This window comes from Acomys minous, assembly GCF_964271855.1.
Source record: "Acomys minous genome assembly, chromosome: 8".
Classification (NCBI taxonomy): Eukaryota; Metazoa; Chordata; class Mammalia; order Rodentia; family Muridae; genus Acomys; species Acomys minous.
In genome coordinates this window covers 4,102,990-4,120,759 of record NC_140489.1, presented here as the reverse complement: position 1 = coordinate 4,120,759, position 17,770 = coordinate 4,102,990, and the positions used below count along the sequence as shown (strand labels likewise).

At 40.7% G+C, this 17,770-nt stretch overlaps 1 gene segment (V, D, J or C); it reads right to left on the bottom strand.

Moving 5' to 3' along the window:
- Positions 1 to 1,106: 1,106 nt before the first annotated feature.
- Positions 1,107 to 1,610, bottom strand: LOC311603377 (Ig heavy chain V region 186-1-like). The segment is given in 2 exons: positions 1,524 to 1,610; positions 1,107 to 1,435 (listed from the first exon to the last, which is right to left on the bottom strand).
- Positions 1,611 to 17,770: the final 16,160 nt, after the last annotated feature.

The window sequence follows — 17,770 nt, the reverse complement described above, 5'->3', positions numbered from 1 at the left end:
ACCCATAGACCTTCATTCTGATTGGTTGGCAGCTACAACTTCTGTGAGCTTGTTGTTTTTCTCTTGATTTAAGTGAACATAGATTACTAGGAGGAGCAAATTTTCAGGAACATGGGGGCTAGGCATAAGAAGTAGGTTTGGTTCTCTCAATTCCTCAAAACTTATCATGCTATTCCAAGATAATTCTTATAACACAAAGGGGCACTGTTTTGCCTAAAAGCATGCATGAAAATGAAAAATATGATGTTTCTTTGAATCTTGAATATGACATATTTAAAATACATTTTTAGTAAACACTATGATTTATAATTCTCAATGGCTTGGTATTAGAGGGGAGTGGACTATTTGCTTTTTCTGGACAGGAGGGAATGAACAACCTGAGTTTTGAAAAACATTTTGCAGCAGTAAATCTCTGCTTCAGGGATTCATTCTTTGGCTATTTACACAACCAGGACTCTTTTTGGAGATCTCTTCTTCATGCAATCGGAAGCATCTGGGTACTTGAAAATAACAAGCAGGTATCAGAGAAGTGATTAAATCAAGGTGCTACAGCCACTTAACAGATGCCTTTCTAGTGCAAGGTAGAATTACATTCAATTCAGAAGCCAGAACTGGAAGATTCTCCTGTAAACTGATCAACTGCTGCTGCGACTAGTCTCAGTTTATCTTGTGTGTTAGAGTTGATCTCTAGCATCCTGGCAAAGGGACCTGAGTAAGATAAGGCTCACTTGGCCTCTGCCAAGTGCCTAGCTGAAAGATGGGCCACCATTGTGACCCGCCTTGGTTTACCCTGGGTGCTGGAGCTGGTCTCTATCAATGCATCATCATGGTTTTCCCTGTTTTGTTTTACTAAAGAAGAAACATGTCAATGGAGGTTGTCAGTGGTGAAGATGTTGAAAGATCTGTTGTACTGTATGGGCGACCTAAACCAACATCACTTTACTCATAGATGTCATTTTATAATCTTGCCAAAGGCACTACAGTACAGTGAGGAGACAGAAAAATTAATGCTCAAAATGATTATTTCTGAGCAAATCTCCAGGCTAATCTTCTCTGTCATCTTATACCCAGAGTAGCTTCCTGCTCCTCCAGAATTTCTGACACACTCAGGATGTGGTTGCAACACTGTGTCTTGCACAGTAATAGACCGCAGAGTCCTCAGATGTCAGGCTGCTGAGCTCCATGTAGGCTGTGCTGGAGGATGTGTCTGCAGTCAGTGTGGCCCTGCCCTGGAACTTCTGAGTGTAGTCAGTACCACCATATTCAGGATCAATCCTTCCAATCCACTCCAGCCCTTGTCCAGGCTTCTGCTTCACCCAGCTCATATAGTAGCTGGTGAAGGTGTAGCCAGAAGTCTTGCAGGACAACTTCACTGAGGACCCAGGTCTCCTCAGCTCAGCCCCAGACTGCTGCAGCTGGACCTGGGAGTGGACACCTGTGGAGCAAAAGACAGAGTGCAGTGGATGTCAGTGTCACCTTAGTCCCTGTCACCTCTTCAGAAACGGAGCTGGTGAGCCAATTACCTGTAGTTACTGACAGGAGGAAGAGTATGATCAAGCTCCATTCCATCCTTAGGGATAGTATGTTCACTGACTGTGGAAAGGACACAGACCAGATGTTCTTTTTGGAGTGTGGACATCTCTGTATTTAACCAACATAGACTCAAGTAATTTGAATATTCATGAGCATGGTCCTTCTTAGATAAGACCCTAGGTCAGCTGGAGAAGGAGGAGGTACAGATACCTGGGTCAGGCAGCTGATGTTGACGTTCACGACCAAATCCTCTGTTTACACACATTCCATACCCCTCACTACTTTCACATACCTGCAGTTAACATTTGTGTGGGAGAGTGACATCATTGACTCACTTGTTGCTGAGTACTCTGTAAATCATTCTCAGCACTTTGACCAGTCATGAATGTATGTATCACTCAGTATACACTGCCATGCTTCTGCCTCGCCCACATTCCCATGTAAAAAATGGGGAAGCTATCTGAGTCAAAATCTTTGAAGGTAACTTTCCATGAAGCTCCAGCCATCCTCAGCCCAAACTGAGACTCCCTCAGTTGAACCTACAAGCGAACACAAATAGAGACGACGCCATGATCGCTTCAGTCTCTGGCTCCCCTTTAGCCCTGCTCCTTGGAATGCACTTTTCTGTAGCTGTTGCTACCGGTAGAGATGATCCAACTTCGTGCCAAGGTGTGAAGCTGTGTGCTCAGAGACTGTGGAAAAATGGGTACTAATGTGGTACTGTTGATTGTGTGGACATTGCTATATTTACAACCACAACTAATTTATGAAATCAAGAGGAATAATGTTTCTTAGATGAAGACATGAATTTTTTAGATAGAACTGGTAGAGTTTTTATCTTAGTAAATGCATGGTGAGGTTCTAGCATCTGAGGAAATGAATTCAAGCTCCATCATGGCACGAGTGCACACAGAAATCTTCCATCCCACTGACAATCCATTCACCACATCCATGTTACTGATGTGAACCTCACATCAAGTTTTCAAGAGACACCTGAAGCTCCTCAGTGTCAACCATATTTCTGATGAAGAGAAGGAGCATTGACCATCCTACCCCACTCAGACACATAGAGCTCTTCCATCCCACTGAGAAACCAGTCACCATATCCATGTTCCTTAATATGAACCACATTTCATGTGTTCAAGGACAACATTCAGGTTCAAGCACATTTGCGATGCTGACAAGGTACATTGACAACCCTGTTTCTATCAGACACGCAGAGCTTTGGAGGCTGCTGTCCATCATAACCCAGTGATCAACAGGACTATGAACACCTCTTCTACCAGATGCAAACTCTGGAAAACTTCCCCCAAATTGCTTAGGATTCTAAAGCTACAATATCATTAATAAGTATTTGTAAGTATGTCATGAACATAAGCATCTGGTTTGGCCATTGTTCATCTCAATATGGATGCTTTCTAACAAATAACCTATTTTGGGATGTAGCATGGAAGTGGTATGTGTCAACAACGCCACAGTCTCTGAAAATAATGATGTTGCCAATTAAATTCACAGAGGCTGCTGGGTATATTCACTGAACAATTTATCTGCCTCAGCTGCTCCTCTAATTATTAAAAATTGGTAGATACACAGTGCCCCCTGCTGGTCCTGAAAACTCACTTTTATAATCTCTCACACAGGGACAGCTCACTTATTTCTCTTCTTTGCAATGTACCTATTGATTTTGAGAAGATATTTCAACAATGGAAGGTAAGCTCTGCTGCGAACATTGTCTCCCTAAACCACAGTACTTTAGCTAAGGTCTGTTATATATAACTATGGAAGTGACCACTGATGAAGTAGTGAGTGAACAGACAAAACACTAGAGATAGACAGGAGCTATAAGCTGTCTACAAGGCAGTTTTCCCACCCCTGAAGCTGTACTTGGGGCAGAAAATTCAAATCACCACAAAGAGGAACAAATGTGCCACCTACAGATCACTTCCAATATAAAGAAAATATTTGCACATCTGAGAAGTAACTAGAATGAAGGAAAATGTGTGCCATGATTCACTCTGTTTGCTAATTCAGCATTAGAACCACAGGTGGGCTGTGTGGCTATGAGTAAAGACTTAGCAGTTGTGCTGTTTTCCCTTTGCCATGTATCTATAAGGTTTAACAATGCTGACTGTGTCTTCAGACAACTCTTGTCTCTCCAGATGTAGCTTCCCCAAGATCAGCATCCTGTTATTCACGGAAGGTCATGACTAATGTGTTAAGGCATGGAGAATGACAGCTATGGAGCTGAATAACTCACTACCAGCTCCAATGTGTTAGTGTAGCCACCATCAATGTATATGACAAAATGTGGGTGCCCCTGCATATGAACATGTGTAGGAAAGTCACCTGACAGAATCCAACACACCTTCATGTTAAACATTGCAGATAGCTCAGGGATACGAGACACATACCGAAGTACAATAATGGCAATATACAGCAAATTTATAGCCATTATCAAATTGAACGGAATGAAATTTAAGCAATTCCACTAAAACCAGGGACAAATCAAGGCTTCCACTGTCATCATATCTACAATGTAGTACTTGAAATCCGATCTCCAGTAATAAGACAGCTAAATAAATCAAGGGGAAACAACGTGGAAAAGAAGAAATCAAAGGATCTCTATTTACAAATGATAATATACATAAGCCAAAAAATTCTACCAGAGAACTCCTACACTTGATACATACCTTCAGTCAAATGGCTGGATTAAAATGAACTAAAAAAAAAGTCAGTAGACCTCCTATATACTAATTCCAAAACACTGAAAAAATTAGAGTAACAACACCCCTCAAAATAGAAACAAACAATACAAAGTACCTTGGTGTGGCTCTCCCTAGGAAATTGAAAGACCTGTATAACAAGAATTTCTATTCTCTAAAGAAAGGAACTGAAGAAGAAATCAGAAGATGGAAATTTCTCTCATGCTCCTCGATTGGTAGGATTAACATAAAAAAGGCCATTTTACCAAAAACAATCTACAGATTTAATGCAAGTCCCATCAAGATAGGAACAATATTCTATACAGATCTTTAAAAAAACAATACTCAACATTGTATGTACAGACAAAAAAAGCCCACATTTTCTAAAACAATCCTATATAGTAAAAGAGCTTCTGGAGGTATCTCTATCCCTATTTCCAGTTTTACTACAGAAAAATCGTAATAAAAACTGCGTATACTGGCATAGAAACAAACTGCTTAATCAATGGAATTAAATTAAAGGCCCAGCAATAAATGCATACACCTAGGGATTCTTGAGTTTTTACAAAGAAGCAATAAAAAACATGCAATGGGGGCAAAATTATCTTCAAGAAATGGTACTAGTCTAAATGGATGTCTTAGTGTAGATAATGCAAATAGGACCATATTTATTACACTGCACAAAACTCAACTGTAAGTGGTTCCGAGGCATCAGCAGACTACAGGGATCCATTGGGAAGGAGTGGGGAGGATAGAAAGACCTGGAGGGAATAAGAACTCCACAAGAAGATCAACAAAGTCAAGTAACCTGCGCTCAAGGGAGGCTCATGGAGACTGTAGCACCAAACAGGCATCATGCGTCTATTGGATCTAGGATCCCTACACATATGTAAGAGATGGGCAGTTTAGTCTTCATGTGGGTCCCCTAGTAAGGGGAGCAGAGGCTGCTTCCAACATAGATTCTGATGCTGATTCCAATCAGGCATCCTTTGGCAGGGCTTCCTTGCCTAGCCTCAGCATAAGAGAATGTTCTCAGTCCTGATGCAACATGGTAGGCTGTGGTGAGTTATGGCACTCTTTTTTGGCAAGTAGGAAAGATATGGGGAAGAGGGAGGGAGTGTGGGACAGTGTGGAGAGTAGTAAAGTGAAGAGGATCAGGAGGCAAAAGGAATATATATATATATATATATATATATATATATATATATATATATATATATATATATAATGTGAAGGGAAATTAACCTAAAACTACTACATAAACAACACCTGCTAACAGTTTCCAGAAACTCACACCAGGCCATTAGTCATAACCAACAACAATGTTCCTCTGAGATTAAAAAAATATCCCCCCTTTGATTTAGCTTCGTGAAGGTCAATATCCCTGTGACCCACAGCCCCCACGTACAGTGTTTTTCTTTACAAATCCATTACCCTTGAATCTTGGGGCCACTGTCCTACCCTGCTGTGTCAGGAAGGGTTGTAGTCCTAGCTCAAGCACCTAATAATGCACTCTATGTGTACTTCATCGGTATTGAGTCCTGGTGGTCTTTTGGTGATCTTGTGATTGGGGCACAACAACACAAACAACAGTCACATACACATATGCACACACATACGCACGCGCGCGCACACACACACACACACACACACACACACACACACACACTCCATATGCCATTTAGTTAAAATTTGCTGTGTGAAAGATGGGACTTTGAGGAAATGCCTATGGTCAGCCTATGGTCATTGCAGCTGCACTGCCTCCTCTGAGATGAAAGTCTTCATGGAAGGGAATTTCAAATCCCTTTATGCTATTGTCATTATGATGCTCTGTCATCTGAGAATGACAAACATCCTTGTTCTTGTCAACTAGTGGAAATTCACACAAATCACTGTAATTACCTCCCTTAATTGTATTGTAGAGTCAATAAAATAAGCAGACATTAATTGTAGAGGAGAGTGAGATTGTTGATATAAATGACTAAAATGTTAAAGCAGATCAGGACCTGGGTGACTCTTAGAAGTTGAACAGCTTTGAACTTGATGTGAAACAAGCCTATATTTCCAAGAAAGGCTAATTAGTAAGCACTGTACTTTCAGGAAATAAAAATGGACCAACCATAGGAAGAGTTGGAATCTTAAAGGGGAATGAGAAAGACACCAGGATCACAGCACAGAAATGGCCTTAAAGACTGTCATGATGATGTCATGTAGGACAGTGAGCAATAAGCTGATGGAAACTGATCTGTCTTCTGTGTTGTTAGTAGCAGAGACTTGTGTGACTGTGTCTGTGCCTGAGGACTTCTGGATGGGAGCACTTTCCTATGATGACTCTGCACATGTTCTGAGAAAAAAGTCTGAGCAGTGAAACTTGTAGAATATGGCATAAATTCCTACCTGATTATTGTCAGAGCAGGGAGACAAATGGGGATAAGAGACTGAATTAACGCTGCAATAGGCAACAAACCAAAATTGTTAAGTAATTTCAAGCCAGTTTGTAAACTGACATCTCAGAATCATAAATAAATGTATTTCCTTTTTCTACAGTGTCCAGATTTATTGAATGAAATTAAAAACACAAGGTTGGAGCTATGGGTGGGGTGGGAGGCACAGGTTTCCATGTGTTTTACTTAATTTTTCCATAGTGAAAAATTTGTTTTTAAGCAATATATTCTGATATCCTGTGCACCTTCTGTACTATCCCTCTCAGCCGCTGCTAACCCACCTCCAGTCCTTTTATTTCTCTCAGTCTTTAACTAAGAGCCATTTTCTCCTTCCCTCTTTCTCTCTGTCTCTTCCTGTATCATTATATTTCTCTGTCTCTCTCTGTCTCTCTCTGTCTCTGTCTCCCTCTCACACACACACACACACACTCACACACACACACACACACACACACACACACACACACACACACACACACAGAGTCTCACAAAAAAACAAAATTGGAGATCAAAAATACTAACAGAGAGAGAGAGAGAGAGAGAGAGAGAAAGAGAGAGAGATTCCTAAAGAAATTAACATGAATGAAAAACTCTTCAAATTTTCCATATACAGTTTTCTGTTGCTTCAGGGCATGGTTTCTACCCTAAAATGTGTATCATATAGCCAGTGAGACTCCATGGGAGAAAACTAAGTTTTCCTCTGCACGTGGGTACCAATTGAAGTTAGCTTCTTCATTAGGGGTAAGAGCAGGTATCCATTTCTTACTCTAAGCACTGAGGTCCCATTTGGCTTGGACCTGTGCAAGTTTTGTGTTTGCTTCCACAGTGACTGTGAGTTCACACACATGTGCATCAGTCCTGCTGTGTTTTGTGGATAATGCTTCCTTGAAGTCATCCATCACCTCTGGCTCTTACAAACTTTCCAACTCCTCTTCTGCATTGGTCCCTGAGTCTTGAGGAGAAGGTTTGATGAAGACAACCGATTTAGGACTGAATGTTCCAGTATCTCTCACTCTCTACACATTGTCTGTCCACTTGTGTTTCCCTATGTTAGCTTCTACCTACTACAAAAGATGGTCTAACAATGGATAGACGAGACATGATTTATAAGTAGTTATGACATTACGAATCACTTTATTGCTATGTTTCTTCAGCAGAACAATAGTATCTGGGTTTCCCCTCAAGGGCCATGGCCTATCCAGACTCAGGTTCTGAGCCATCATAGCAGTTAGGCATGGGTTCCACCTCATGGAGTGAACTCTCAATCAGTAAGAGAATGATTGATTACCCCCATGTTAGTGGCACAAATGCACCAGCCAATCTCACAAGTCATCATTATAGGTGACAGGGTTGGCAGCTATGTTAGTTATTAATGTTCTCCTCTGAAAGTATGCAGAGTACTGCCCAGTATTATGAACGCTAACCAGTATATGTAAAAACACTATTTACCCACTAACTCAACATCTCTATATTCAGTGAGATGTATAAGTGTTATCTGGAGCAATAGGGTGTTACCAGTATTTATGGAGAACAACCACTGGCCTTCTCAAATAACCTGAGATACTTTAGAGATTTCCAGGAGTAACATTGTCCACTGGTGCTTCTCCAGTAATGTCCATCTCTCCCAATCGAGTTGTTTGCTGTACAGGGTCATGAAAACAATTTGGATCTTCTGCTGTGGGGATTTGAGACAAAAGACTGAGTAGAATCATAGCACTGAACCACCTGGTTTATGTAACAGACATGCTTCATCTTTATAAATATAAACATAGATGGCCTCTATTGTGCCAACTTAAAGGAGCCTCAATTGTATAACAGGAAGTCATGGCTCTGAAGCTCAGAATGAAGAGGAAACCCCACAGGCTAGCAGGAAATGTGTGCCTACTCCAAACATCCTGCACTGTAGAAGGAAGGCACAGAGCTGAGAACCAGCCTGAAATACTGTACAGCTGCTACCTGAGGCTGTGTCAATGTGCTCTCCGAGCACAGTAGTAGGTGGCAGTGTCTGCAGTGTCCACACTGGTGATCTTGAGGAATACCTGGTTTTTGGAGCTGTCCTTGGAGATTGTGAGCCGGCTCTTCAGGGATGGGTTGTAGTACTTACCATCATCCCAACAAATGTTAGCCAGCCATACAGACCCTTCCCTGAGGGCTGACGAATCCAGCCCACACCTATACCAGAAGTGCTCTGTGAAAACCCAGAGAAAGTGCAGGTCAGACTGAGGGTCTGAGAAGGCTGCAAGAGCCCAGGGCCAGATTCTTTCAGGGTAACCTGGGACAAGACATCTATGGAGAAAAAGAAAAATCAGAGGGTAAGTTTGGAATAGGGTGAAGATATGGAAGGTCAATCCTTAGAGAGCCTTGGCACTCACATGCAGGCACAAGCAGCAGCAGGAATGAGGAAGTTAGCCTGTCCATGGCTGCACACCAGTGAGTACCCTGCTCCAGCTTTTGCTTTTCAACCCAGGGTTGGGAGGAGCCAGCAGAGATTTGCATTCCCTCAACAGGTGTTGGTTCTGATGGTGGGCTTAAGTTTTAGGACTCAGGAGAAGTCAGTCTGTGATTGGAAGCACAGGAGCCCTCAGAGGAGCTCACCTCTGTTCCCACTGATGGCTAGGCAGTGCAGGGAAAGCCTTTCCTGACAAACTGCCTTAGTTTACTTTGCATACTTTGTAAACTGTATACCTTGCAGGAAAGCATCCTGGTGAGGAGCTCCCTAAGCCAGGCCTGGCTGTTTCAAATTCTTCCCTAGGGCTCCCTCTGCATCGTTTCCTGGGTTTCCCTTTTTAGTTCTTCAGCTCTCCTGGTTACCTCACCTTGTGGTCCAAGAAAGGGGTGCTTTGATATTCAGGCTGTGCTGCAGGCCTCTCAACACCTCAGGACAGCAACACCACAGGACCCCAGAGCTTCTGAGGATAAATCTACAGAATCCTGTGACTTGATCTCAGATGCCTGGGGTAACACAGAAGCGGAAGCCATGGAGAAGGCAGCAGCAACTGAGGCCTGAGTTATGGCTGCTGCTGACATGGAACTCAGGGGTGGGCAGGCCTGTTTAACTGGAGCTAGTCTGTGAGCTCCAGCAGTGCCATCTTTGTGCCAACAATGTATAAACTAGCCATGCCTCCAAAGCAGGGAGCTTTATGTGATTTGACTCTGCCTGGCAGACACTTACCTAGAAATCTGAACCCTTAGTGTAAATTCATAATTTTGTTAAGGAAAAGTGTGTTGTTTACCTTAGAGTCCAAGTCTCTGTAAAGCCCTTAGAAATGAGTTAACAAGCATCTCCCCCATACCTTTCTAACTATTTAACTAGCAGTTCCAGCCTCTAACTGTTACAATGCCCACCTCCAGCCCCTTTGTTGGACTACTCCCACACTTATGCTAAGTTTAGTTGAAAAGCCTGAAAAACCCCACCAATCTCTATTCTTCCCAGAAGCTCAGGATTTGAAATGCCACTAATCCTCATTCTGGAATTCTCTGCTCTAAAAAGCTCCACCTCCTAAAAATCCTATATAAAGGCTGAGTGTGTCCAGTTCTCTGCTGTCTTCACCTAGGAGCAGAGACTTCCTGGATTCCTTCCTTCAATAAGTCTCTTTTAAGAGATTACTGCCTGATATGGCTCTCTTAAGAAGACAAGTGTCCAGAAGAGAAGAAGCAACGCAGGAGCTGAGCTCTGGCTCCAAAGCTTCTCAGGAGATGGGATAACCCTCTCTTGGGAGTTGCAGTGTTTCTGCTGAGGAGACCTTCTCTCAGAGCTGTGTTTCCTGGGGTCCTGTGCCTCAGAATACCTTTCCCTAGGGATGCTGTCCAACCTCAGAGCTGGGATTTCTCTCCAGGCCTCAGAGTTGTGGGTTCCCTGGACACCTTCCCATCTGAAAGGAAGGCACATAGAGAGTAGCTGGTTGAAGAGCAGAGTCTTCACAAAAACAAACACTTCTGATGAGTGCTGTGTAGAAGGAGCAAGATTGAGCCAGACCGTCACTCTAAGACGAGGAGACCTGGCTTAGTTCACTCATCCAGGGATTGTCACCTGTGTTTTTTCATGGAGGACATGAGAAGAGCTCGAAGCATGGGTGTTTCTCCAGACTTCATGATGCTCTGTGCCTGGTCGAGAGATGGCGTCCTGTGTGAGCCCTGTCTGGCAAATTTCCTTTCAAAAAAAAAAAGAAAAAGAAAAGGATACAGAGATTGTAAACTTGTTATATAGTGGAAGAGTCTGTGCCATCTGCAGCCTGGCAGTAATAAACTATAATTTCATGAAAGGGAGTGAAATTTCATTGATTCTTCTTCTCTGTGAATTTTCTGCAGCATATTTTTCTGATTTCAGTTTATTCAATGACCAGTGCCTTCAGGTTTATACTGCCCTCTATTTGTGACGACTTTAAAACAGCTCAAGACAGCAAACTATAGACAGAAAAACATGTCTTCTTTGCTCAGTTCTCTCAGATGCTGAACATCCTGGAGGAGGGCACAGTGAGCAGAGGATGATGGAAGTCACACACTGGGCCTGGGGAATTTCATACATGTTAATTCACAGTGTATCCCTCTTTGTTCTTGTCACTACTGATGCTTTAGAACTTAGAGAAATTATGATTTGCCTAACTTTGGGAAACCTTCACAGTGACTTTTTGGTATGAACATGATTAAATATGTGCAAAGAAGTCTGAGTGAACTACTGACCTCATCAAGGAAAGACAGACCAAAACAATCAACTTGTTTTTAATTAATAAAACATTTTTATATTAAAAACTTTTAAAGGAAAAAATATCAAGATGGGTCTAAACCATGAAATATGACCTTGCCATAAGTTGTAGGTATGCTGTAAAAAGAAGCCAAACCCAGAATGCTGAGTGCCAGCTGAGGCTCTGGAGCCTTAGGACAGGATGGGCAATAAGACCTGAACTAACAGGTTTTCTATGTTACAGTGATTTTTCAACTCTGATTAAATTATATGTCTGGAAATAGGAGAATATCTAAAATTCTTTCCATGATATTCAAATACCATCACAAATCTCATCGAAGACAGGCAGTAGGATGGGCCCACAAAGCAGAGTATCATGGAATGATCTTGGAACCTGTATAAGTTTCTTGGTTTGTAAGAAAAAGCCAAGGACCAGAGATAGGAGAACTGCTGGTCCTGAATATGGGAAAGACAGACAACAGACTCTTCTCAAGATAGAATGTCATATCTAGACAGGAACATGGATGTTGATTCTCAAATGATTTGGTCACAGAGGCTATAAAGATGTAGTGTTGTCTTAAGTCTGTGAAATGAGCTTCAGTGGAGGCAGATATTTTTCCTGACTGTTTAAAAAAATGTACGTATTTGTCCTGACTGTTTCAGATGTGTATGGGGTGATTTTGAGTAAGAATCAAAAAATGAGAGAGCAAGTCATACAAACGTTAGCATGCTTAAATGTAATTCATCAGTGTTATATAAATATTGATGTTAAGCACTCTGCCAATTAGAACATATTCTGAAAATTTGGAGCAGAAAATTATTTATTTATTCAGAAAATTTCACTGAACTGCTTTATAGACTTCAAAATTCCAATCCTTGGATATACTCAAAATGAAAGTTTATTTAATAGATTTCCAATCAGGGCTATACGCATGACTGGGTCTCCCTATTTATCACAGTGACATGTATTGTCAAAAGGTCTGCAGTTAGATAAAACGTAGCCTTGGATGTGTTATTCAGAAATTCTGAAGCACATGGATTGCAAATGATGGCACTATTTTTTTTTATGTGAAAAAGTTATATGTTGATGATATAAGTAATGAGATTAAAGATATGCACAGCATGAAGCAGAAACCAGACATACCTTTACATGCCATGCAAAGTCAAAATCTGCTACCAGAGGCAGGATGTAATCTTATGAGGTGTAAATGTCATTCAGCCATTAATAATTGAGTTTGGAAAGGAGGAAAAAAAAGTGAATCTCTCATGAGAAGTCATCTTTAATCTCAGTTGTCTCCACAGAAAGCAGAAATTCTAAGATCCCAACCTTGGATCTGGTTCTTAACAGATAATGAAATGTTCTAGGATAAATCTGAAAACTGGAAAGGATGTGGGTCATACACCTGGGATGTCACACTATACTAAAGACTCTCATCCCTTAGTCTGAAGGCCGGACAGTGATGAAGCTGATGCAGATGACGTCCAGATGGTTGTGAACAGATAAAGGTATCCTTGGCATCCAGGATGGTGTGAAGAACATTTTCTATATTCATGCATAAGGAATAGTAATATGGTGTAGGTGTGAGAATGTCACTTCTTCTCCACCTCCATGATCCATGATGTCCACAGGGAGTCTGTAATTAATGTATGTTCTTCTAGTCTCTTTTCCTAAGTCACAAAAATTACATGATAGCTTGATATTTTAAATTTTATTAAAAACATTAAATACACACAAGAAGAGTAGTAAAACTCCAAAATAATGAACACCAGACTACAGAAATATGTGAAGCTTCTCCCTCTCTTCTTTCCCTGAGCTGAGGGCCTCCCATGACCGTGCATGAAGCCTTGGGACCAGGTCTCCTAACTTGCCCACCAGAGCTGCATGGACTCAACAGTGTGGATGGACAGTAAAAAGCCCCAAGAGGAGAAACAAAAATAAGAGGCCCAATTGTTCATAGACTCAGAGTCCCAAGAAAATGAATTTTATGACAATTAGTGTAATCCAATCCATCCATTATGCAGAAAGAGAGACCTTGGAACACACAGCTTTCAATGGGATTCCTCCATCAAATCCACCCCTCTGATCTCAGGGAAACACACAGATAATGTAGTTGAAAAAGCCAGAGGAAATGAAGGACACCTGGAGAACAAGGCCCTCTAAATCAACGGTGCAAAGGTCATGTGAACTCACAGAAACTGAAGCACCAAGACAGGACAAACACAAGCCTTCACCTAGTCCTGTCCATTTATATTGAAGCTTTCAGATTAGTACCATATTATTTATCCATTTCTCTTTTAACAGACTTCTAGGATGCTTCCAATTTTGACTAATATGAATAGAGCAGCAAAGAGTATGATGGACCCAGTGTCTCTAAGATCTTTTGCTTCTATGTTCAAGAGTGGTAGATCCAGACATTGGGGTAGATCTATTGCCACTTTGGAGTGCGACAGCCACTCTGATCTCCATAGTGCCTGCACACAGTAGGGAGCTGTGCTCTGTGAGGTGTCTGGGCACTTCAAAATGGCTGTACAGCATGTAACAGGCAACTCCTTGAATCAAGGACTGACAATCACTGGAAAGATATCTCTACAGCAGATTGGAGAGTCACATTCAGCTCAGAGGCCAAAGAATCTAACTGGAGGAGACAGGAGGACTTTTTTTTTATAAAGTCACTGGTATTTCAAACAGTATTCTAACTGCAACATAGGTTTGAATGGTCTCTAACATAGAATTGTACAAGGATTTTCATGTTTACCACAACATAATCAGTGTATGAGATCTCATCCACACTAAGTATATGACATTCATATTATGAGAGGAAATAATGTCGTCTACAGGAGCAGGAAAAAATAATGTTCTGAGCTACAGAGAAATCTTCCTGAATCAAACTTTCAGATTACTAGTTACCACAGATAACTCTCTACTGAGTGATAGTCACCCTTTTCCTCAAAATGAAATCTTCTATAAAAAAGTGTGACCTCTATATAACAACGAATATACCAAATGGATATTAGAGACAGTTGCTCAGTCATAGTAATTGCTGATGTATTGATATTAGCAAAAATTGGAAATGGCTTAGAGGTCTGTCAATAGAAAAATGGATTAAAATGTATTAAACAGAAAGCTGAAATATATGTGCAGATGACCAGATACAGACCTGTATCTTTCCTGTCATGGCTGCTTCAGGTTCTCTGAGTTCTCAGGCCCTTTGCCCAGTGGACTGTGAGAGACGATGATGTGTCAGTGTGTGTCCATGTTCTGTAAAAGCCTGAGACTGTAGGTCAGTGCACCAAGACTAGGGAGGAAGTAAATTTGGAAACAGAAAATTGTGCATAATCTCAAATCTATCTTCAATTACTATCTACATACATTGGTTGGGTCAATAAATTAGTTTTATTAAAATTGATTTAATAACTTTTGATCAGCTTATGAATTATATATATGAGGTAGTACAATATTCTATAAATATCTCTTACACCTAATAGACCAGAACTACTACTCGAAAACATGGCCAAAGTGTAAAGCACACATTCAGGTTACTTAAAGAAATGAAAGAAGGTTTTGTTTAGTCATATGTAATTTTTGTGGATTTTAAAAGTAAAATCATTTTATACTTTATTCAAAGAAACTCCATCAAAAGTTTCAGTCTCGTGGAATCCAGAGATATTTTGTAACTATGCCTTATCAAACTTTTCCTTTTTGTATTGATTTATTAAGAAAGAAACTCGCTAATGGAGGCAGTCACTAGTGAAGAGTGTCAAGGGGCAATATACTATAGGGACAAATTCAATTATCCTCATTTTATTAACTGCTGTAATCTTGAAAAGTTTACAAAGGCCATGTAATACTGTGAGAAGGAGGAAGACAAATAAACACACAGAGCAATTGTTTCTGAGCAAGTCTCCAGGCTAATCTTCTCTGTCTTCTCAGTCCCAGGGCAACTTCCTGCTCCTCCAGGGCTTCTGACACACTCAGGATGTGGTGGTAGCACTGTGTCTCCTCTCCCACAGTAATAGACTGCAGAGTCCTCAGATGTCAGGCTGCTGAGCTCCATGTAGGCTGTGCTGGAGGACTTGTCTGCAGTAACTCTGGCCTTACCCTGAAATTTCTGATTGTATCTAGTACCACCAGTTCCAGGATAAATATATCCAGTCCACTCCAGGCCCTGTCCAGGCTTCTGTTTCATCCAGTTTATACCATAATCAGTAAAGATGTAGCCAGAAGCCTTGCAGGACAACTTCACTGAGGACCCAGGTCTCCTCAGCTCATCCCCAGACTGCTCCAGCTGGACCCAGGAGAGGACACCTATGGAAAGAAAGGCAGAGTGGATGGCATTGTCACCTCTGTCCCACTTAAATGTTTGAATTTGGGAACCTCTTACCAGTAGATGCTGCAAACAGGAAAAGAATCAAGTTCCATCCCATGATGAGGGCCACAGTGTTTAGTGACTGTGGAGAAAACACTGATCACATGTTTTTATGGTGTGAGGACATCCCTGTATGTAACAACCATAGATTCACGAAATTTGCATATTCATGACCAATGTACATCTTAAATAAGGATCAGATCCAGCTGCAAAAGGAGGCAATACAGAATAGCTGGATTAGGCAGCTGTTGCTGAGGTTCAACTCCTAACTCTCTCTGAGAAATGCATCCCATATCCCTTCCCTGAGCCCTGTGCAGGTGCTGTGGATGTAACATCAATGCCTACCCTCTCAGTATATTTCTGGCCTGATGCAGTTGCTTCACTCTGGGATAAGGTTATCTGATTTATTTATAGAAAGTGGTTGTGATATTGACAGTGACTTGAAATCTCCAAACCTGCTGAGTTATGAGAATTTACAGCATCTTTCATATTCATACAATGTATACAGGACTTTAGAGTAGGTTGCATACAAAAAATAATCAAAATGTCCCAAAAGGAACAGACATCAGAAATATTAGAACATCAAACTTTATTGCAGCAGTGTCTGTGATAACTACACTATGGAAATAAAATACATGTCTGTCGTGAGATGAATGCATAAGGATTATACAATTATATATGCACCGCTACATAACAATGTATACAATGGACTGTGAAAGTTGATGCTGTTTCAGTGTTCTATAACTGCTTGAGAATATAGGGCTTGTTACCGAGACAGAGAGGGAAGGAAAGAAATGTGGGCCAAAGGTATGTACATACAGTGAGGTGAGCAATGAGTTCTATGAAATTATTTAATAATACTTTTGACCAAATTACAGGAATTATTCTTCCGTGGAAATGCTTTCTAATAAACGTATATCTTATAATTGAAGAGACTGGAACTTCTGCTGGGACACAATGCCAGAATTAACAACACACCTTCAGGGTAAATCAGAATTGAAATGATTAAATGAGGTTTTGTTTGACCAAAGTTTGGTGATTTGCAATTTCCAGGCCATATTCATATTATTATTATTCCCAGTTATTCCAGTAAAAGTTCTTTTCTCTCAAAATCCAGAGATATTTTTATTATGCATTGCTGGGAAAATCGCATGCTGGATTGGCAAAGCAAGCACATGAGCTTCCTGGATGCAGCCTGCTCCTTGCATGACTGATGATGGGTGTGTCCCTGGTTGAAGCAGGATCACTTATTATTGCTATCCTGCCTTTCCATGCTTGTTCCAAATATCTGGCATGGTATAGACTCTTACTGCCTAAAGGATAATCATATCCCCTGTAGTTGCTACCCTCTGTGTTGGGTAGATTTCCTAAAGATATAATTCCTGATAATGGCTTCTAATTGATTCAAATAAAATTAAATCCTCCTATAATACAGTGATAATTCTAGGAGTTCTATGAACCTCCATGTGAATTATATAAAGAAGGAAAACAAGAATGAAATAAATTAATACTCAAGGAAATACATTCATTTTAGGGTTAGTCCAAGGATATGGACCAGGTTTATACAATGATAAGAAATGATAATATGAATATAGAAACAAAGAATAAGTGGTTATCTACACAAGACAAGAGAGACACCTGTGTCCTACAAAAACTTTGACATAATAGAGGGGGAGGTAATCCCCCTCAGGAACTGCCATAGGGGAGGGGAATAAGGGGAAAATGGGAGGGAGGGAAGAATGGGAGGATACAAGGGATGGGATAACCATTGAGATGTAATAAGAATAAATTAATAAAAAAATATTTCTTTGAACACATAAAGCTCACGTGAATTTAGAAAAAGATAAAACTTCTACTTTAAACTCATAATGAGCATACAGTAAAACTACTGCCTTAAACTTGTGATAAACAAAGTATCTTGTTAGATAGTAGGATCAATAGTCCTATTGTAACTCCCTTTTTATGTAAAGATTCTATCTATTTTGATTGAGATAATTTTTCCATACATAGAGAGTCTTTGTATCTGATCATATAAAAACCCAA